This window comes from Callospermophilus lateralis, chromosome 15, assembly GCF_048772815.1.
Source record: "Callospermophilus lateralis isolate mCalLat2 chromosome 15, mCalLat2.hap1, whole genome shotgun sequence".
Taxonomy (NCBI): Eukaryota; Metazoa; Chordata; class Mammalia; order Rodentia; family Sciuridae; genus Callospermophilus; species Callospermophilus lateralis.
In genome coordinates, this window is record NC_135319.1 from 61,369,884 (window position 1) to 61,376,574 (window position 6,691).

At 39.7% G+C, this 6,691-nt stretch overlaps 1 pseudogene; it reads left to right on the top strand.

The window, feature by feature from the left end:
* The first annotated feature begins 4,255 nt into the window (after window positions 1-4,255).
* On the top strand, window positions 4,256-4,749 carry LOC143381443 (large ribosomal subunit protein eL21 pseudogene; annotated as a pseudogene).
* The last annotated feature ends 1,942 nt before the right edge of the window (window positions 4,750-6,691 follow it).

Below are 6,691 nucleotides of genomic sequence, written 5' to 3' on the forward strand. Positions count from 1 at the left end.
AACAGTAGAAATTAGATTTGGGGTTCTGCACTCAGAGGAAGAACTGGGGGGATTGGAAGCAAAATCTCAGACTAGAAATCTGTGCTGACCTGAGCAAAGGCAGCTAAGACATCTTCATTACAGTCCCTATACCCAGCTATGTGTGGGACAGTGGATAACACTTGTGAATTAAAACAACCCAGACACAGTGCAGAGCAGTAATGGTCCCATAAGTTTGCTGGAGGCCTGGTATGATGTGGAACGCTGGAGTTCTGCAGCTCCTAAGAAGGCACAAAGGTGAGCTGAGAAAGCCCGAGACCCAACAGAAGTCGTACTCGGAAAGCAGGGATAGCTCGTATGGGACGTATGTGGATTAATAACTAAAGACCAGGTAAGAAGAAAGGACTTCCTAGCAAATGCCTGTACCAAGCATTCCATCTGCTCCCACCCTGGCCACTGCCTACAAATGATGCCAGAACTTGGTGCTACCCTGGGCAAGAGGGGAATCCCTGAGTGGCTAAGGTTAAGTGGTTACTTCTCAAATCAAAATGGATGCTCACAACAGAGATTAAATGTAAAGCAAACTAAGTTTTCATAATCTGCATATCTGAGCTTATCCATCAAACTAAGATCTGAATAATAATTGTATCTGAATAGTAATTAGAGGTTAGTCGGATGTAAAAAGAAGGGAAGAGAATTCCAAAGGGAGCAGCAGGTGTCACCTTGTTTTCAGAGAATTATATAGTTCACTTAAAAAAAGGTCCTATCCCAAAAAGTTTGGTTTTGTATGTTTTTAATGCCATTAAAAGGACAGTTTTCAAAATCTACTGAAACCTAGTGGTTTCTGGTTAGTTAAGATAAATTTTATACTCTGTCAACCTAAAGAATAATTAGAAAGAGAGATTTTTCTCAAGAACGATGATATTTAGATTATTGGGGACTAGAGAACATCACCATAGTTTGCCACAGATAAGGTCAAAAAGGTTGAAACAAGGGGAAGTTGTTAAAGGCAAAGGGGAGGAATTTATGTGGCTGTTTACATACTAAGCCCATTGGTCTTGAAGAGCCCCCCCAGCTCTTGCTGGTATCAGCTCATTGGTTCGGATGCCATTACCAGGCAAGTGTTGGCCAAGCATCTTGTCTGAGCTGTTGCTGTCTTAAAGATAAATTTGGTTACAGAAATCTGTGTGTAGGTGCCAGCTGAGCAAATCACGGGGTACTTGAGAATGGAAAGGAGTATCTTATGGGGCTTTTAGAAAGTGCTTACTTATCTTAGACATGAGCACTCCCCCTTCATTACTTCCCAGCTCTAATTTTGCCTGATCTGACAAAAATGATTTCATGTTAGAATCATTGACTTTCACAACCCCATGCTGTTATTGCCTTGACCCAACTTTGCATAACACTGGGGACCATTTTGGATGATGATGTTTGGATGCCAGAGTATCTGCCCATCTCTCAGTGACCCTGTTCCTAGAGAATTACTCACCAGACTTCCTTCCATGTTTGTAATAGATAAACTTGGCAGTTATGATTTAGATCAAGAGAAACATCCAGCTTCATTTGAACCAATCAGATTCTTCCCTGGAAGTTAAGTTTAGTGGTAGTGGACTGGAATTGTGGCTCAGTGGTAGAGTGCTTACCTACCACCCGTGAGGCAATAGGTTCAATCCTCAGCACCACATAAAAACAAATAAATAAAATAAGGGTTAAATTCTTAAAAAAAAAAAAAAAAGTTTAGTGGTAGCAACAGCTAATCATTCTCCGGGTTTAGCTGGAACTGAGGGCACACGACCCCAGGAGCCCAGAGACTTTCCTTACACCGAATGGAGCAATGAAGAGAGGCAGCCTGAAGAGGGTGAAGAAAGAAGCAGATGGTAAGGGAGACCTATGTCAAAGAGCCATCTGGCCCCAGAGAGAAAATGAAAGAAGTCTGAGAGGGTGGCTCAGCTCCTGATGGCATTTCCTCAGGGACCCAGCTGTGACCCTGCTCTTGAATTCTGAGATCTGCCCTGTATGCACTTATAGACATCCTCACCCTGTCTCACCCCTCCTTCCTTGCTGAAGCGAGTTCCAGTGAATCCCATTACTTGCATAAAAGATAATGATGTCAAAGATAAGATATTGAATATTTGTGTGCCTTTGTTTTCTGAGGGGGCAGCTAGTACCCGCTACATGCCCAAGAAGCGATGTTACAAGACCTACAGTTGAGATCATTCCACTCGACACGCATGCCTGTGACTCAGCAGTTTCCTCCTCAGAGTTTCTGCAACGTCCTGGTAAATATCAGCCAACTGCTGCCCTCCCTTGTTCCCCAGTAAATTAGGTTGGCCACTTCTGCAGCCTCAGGGCACGTGGTAGTGAGTTAAGAAAAATGATATTTAGATTATTGGGGAGTAGAGAACATAAGGACATAGTGATGAAGATGGGCTGAGTTTCTACCTGCCCAGAACTTCTAGCTATTGTGGGACATTAAACACACAATTATAATTCCCTTTAACTGTTGGTTAGACCTAGGAAGGGGAGCATGTCAGAGAGACACACAGCAGGGGTGCCTAACCGAGGCTGGTGAAGTGTCCAGGGGTGGAAGAGGAAGTGTCCCAGGGGTGGAAGAGGAAGTGATTATTAAGAGGGAGCACAATCCTGAACATCAGTCATCATCTATGTAGTGCTTACTTTATTTCATACATTATTCTTGGCACTTTACATATATGAGTTTATTTAATCCTCGCAAGACTAAACACTACTATGCCCTAGATTAATAAGCCTGTCTAAGAACACAAAACTAGTAGGGATGGAGCTGAGATTCAAACACAGACCGTGAAAACAATGAATATTTATTTACTGCTTACAGAGCTACAAACTGGGCAAATTACACGATACTCATACCCCTTCCCTAGCCCATTAGATCATTTTTATTTCTAAAATGTAAATACCCTTGGGTTTTAAAATGTGCATCTAGTATGAAGCAACTGTGTACACAGAGCTGATGTCAAGATTGGAAAAAAAAAAAAAGAGCATTTCTAGGCAATTCTGTCATGTTATCACACTCCAGATAATAACGAATAGCAACCACATTATTATCAGCAATGACCTCTACACATCGGGGAGCAGGGAAAACAAACAGGATCATTTCAAGGTTGTACCAGCTGCCAGCTGAAATCACCCCATTAAGGGAAACTCCAGAGCAGGGTTGCTGGGTGACACCAAGTGCTCCTTTTCAGCAAAATCCTTTCATGCACATTTGTATTCCTTATTTTTATGATTGAATTTGTAGTTGCATCAGAAAATTATCATTTAGTTAATTTATCTAACAAAATATACCATCACAAGTTACTTGGGAAGCTGTTGAGAGATGAATTAACTTCTAGGGTGAATATTTCATCACTATAGAGTTTGGGTGGTATTTGGCTACAGTACATTTTGTGCTAAAAAAAGGAGATCTAACTTTTTTCAAAGAAATATGCTCTTCTATGTTTTCCTAAAGTGTATTTATAATTAACCAACTTAAGTATCCTACTTAGAAGTTTATTTTTTGAGTTTTTTTGTTTGTTTTTTGGGGTGTTTTTTTTTTATTCATTTTGCAATTCTAGGGCTTTGCGCATACTAGGCAGGCACTCTTATCACTGAGCTACATCTCCAGCCCTAGATTTTTTCTAGGTTCCTGTTCTTCTTTCCTAGGCCTTTATGCCTCCTTCCCATATTTCTAAGCTCACATCTGTGCCACTCTCAGCAATTCTCTATTTCAATTTCCTTCTGGAAACTTTATAATACTTAAGTAAGAGATAATGGCCTGATTTGTGCATGAGGACTAGCAGAGACATGATGGGTCTATTTTGATTTAATCTTTCGTCTCCCTTGACATCAACTGTGTGATAGTCATTAGGGTCATTCATAAATATCCCAGCACTGCTATTTCTGCCATGTGATGGAACTGGGCCTCCCACCTCTCTTGAAGGTACATGTGATCATATAATTTGTCTTGTCCAATAAAACATGAGTAGTGATGTGAATTTATCAATAGCATGTATTGGCCATAATGGTAATAATAATACTTTCTTTAAAAAATGGTAAATAATAATTGGTGATGAAAACATGTAGAAATTGAAATCTTCATATATTGCTAGAGGAAACATAAAATGGTGTAACCACTGCGGAAAACACTTTGGTGGTTGTACAATAGATTAAACATAAAATTACCATGTGATGCCTAGTGTGGTGGTGCACACCAGCAACTCAGGAGCCAGAGGCAGGCTTTTCAGCCGGATCCACCATCTTCCAGTAATTTGCCAAAATGACAAACACAAAGGGAAAGAGGAGAGGAACCCAATATATGTTCTCTAGGCCTTTTAGAAAACATGGAGTTGTTCCTTTGGCCACATATATGAGAATCTATAAGAAGGGTGATGTTGTAGACATCAAGGAAATGAGTATTGTTCAAAAAGGAATGCTCCACAAATGTTATCATGGCAAAACTGGGAGTCTACAATGGTACCCAGCATGTTGTTGGCATTGTTGGAATAAGCAAGGGCAAGATTCTTGCCAAGAGAATTAATGTGCGTATTGAGCATATTAAGCACTCTTAAGAGCCAAGACAGCTTCCTGAAATATGTGAAGGAAAATGATCAGAAAAAGAAGGAAGTCAAAGAGAAAGGTACCTGGGTTCAGCTGAAGTGCCAGCCTGCCCCACCCAGAGAAGCACATTTTGTGAAAACAAATGGAAAGGAGCCTGAACCGCTGGAACCTATTCCCTATGAATTCATGGCATAATAAATGTAAAAAAAAAAAAAATTAAAGGCCCATGGACTATAAAAATGATTTTTTTAATTGGAAAAAAAAAAGAGCCAGAGGCAGGAGGATTACAAGTTCAAAGCCAGCCCTCAGCAACTTAGTGAGACCCTATCTCAAAATAAGAAATTAAAAAGGATGTTGCTCAGTGGTCAGTGACCCTGGATTCAATCCCTGGTACAAAAAAAAAAAAAAAGAATTACCATATGACCCAACAATTCTATTCCTAGAACAAAACTTGCACACAAATATTCAGAGCAGCTCAGTTCACATTAGCCAAAGATGGTGTGTGGGGGGGAAATATTCATCAACTGATGAATAGAGGAACAAAATATTAGAAATATTATTCAGCCATAAACAAGAATGAAATATGGTGAAGTACTGAATAAATAAATATATATATCAACAGAGATGACATTTGAAAATATTATAAGTGAAAGAAATTAGACATAAAAGATCACATATCTTATGATTCTATTGTTATGAACTGTCCGGAATAGTCAGATATCATTGAGGCCAAAAGCAGATTAATGGTTGCCAAGAGCTGAGAAAAGTGGGTCTGGGAAGTGACTGCTTACTGAGGATAGGATTTTCATTTGCAGTTGTGAAAAATTTCTGGATCTAGATAGTAGTGATGGCTTCACATTATTGTGAATATAATTAATTCCACTGAGTTGAACGCTTTGGTAAAATACTAAAATTTATGTTACATATACTATACAAGTTTCAAAAGTGAACACACATATACATACACACACACACACACACACACACACACACAGAAGCAAGCATAATTCTCTGGAGTGACCATAGAAACATGAGTTGATACACTTCTATGAGCCGATATGCATCCATCAACCTGATTGACAAAAGGCTGACTGAGAAACAAACTTCTATTGTGTAGTCACTTGTCACAGCAGCATAACCTGCCCCATCTTCACTATAAATTATCATATTTTATTTGGTTTACCTAATTTTTTCTTAAGTCTCTTTTGTGCCAGGCACTGGGAAAACAGATGGAAAGCCTCAAACAAGTTACAAACTAGCAAAGGAAATATATATGTAAACCAAAAGGTGCTCTTTGGCATGACAGTGCCATAATTAAGGTAGATTATATGTTACAGTGAAAGTGCATAATAGAGGTAGTTCATGAGTTACAGTGGAATTGCGTAACGGAGGATTTTGAGTTACAATGGAAGCACATAATAGCAGTAGATTACAAGTTCTCATGGGAGCACATAACTGATTATGAGTAATGGTGAAGAGCACATTATAGAGATGGATTATGAGTTACAGTGGAAGCACAAAGGCTGGAATGGCCAATTCCTCCCTGGAAACTCAGAGAAGGCTACTCAAGAAGGCAAAGCATGAATCAAAATTTAAAAGACGTGTAGAAGTTTGCCAGATGGAAAAAAGAGAAGTTCATTTCAGGCTGATAGAAGAGCTTGCCCACTGTGCTCTTCTGTCAACCTGGGCAAGCAGTAGCTTTGCAGGCAACAAGAAATGGCAACCAGAAGATCATAAGTTAGGAAATGATGAGTGCTGGAGATGAGATAGAGAAGCTGGCAAAGGTCTGGAGTCTGTACCAAATCTTGTAGCCAGTCCTTTCTAATCTTTCCATTCATGCTGCATGAGGAAAATGGAAACATATGTGGTACACTGGGGTGTAACACATCTGGCCAACCTTGGCTACCCTTAGCACATCCGAGTCTACCGCAGCAGATTCAGGGAACACCTTTTGGGAAGTACTATTATAGGTAAAGGAGAATCATTGATGATACCGAAATGAAGAAACAACATGATCAGATCTACATTCTAAATCATGGTTCAGAAGACAGATCAGTATGAGAAATTAGACTGAAATCAAACAATCTGTAAGAAGGCAGTGGAAATAATCCAGAGGAAGATGGAAGGAGTCTAAATC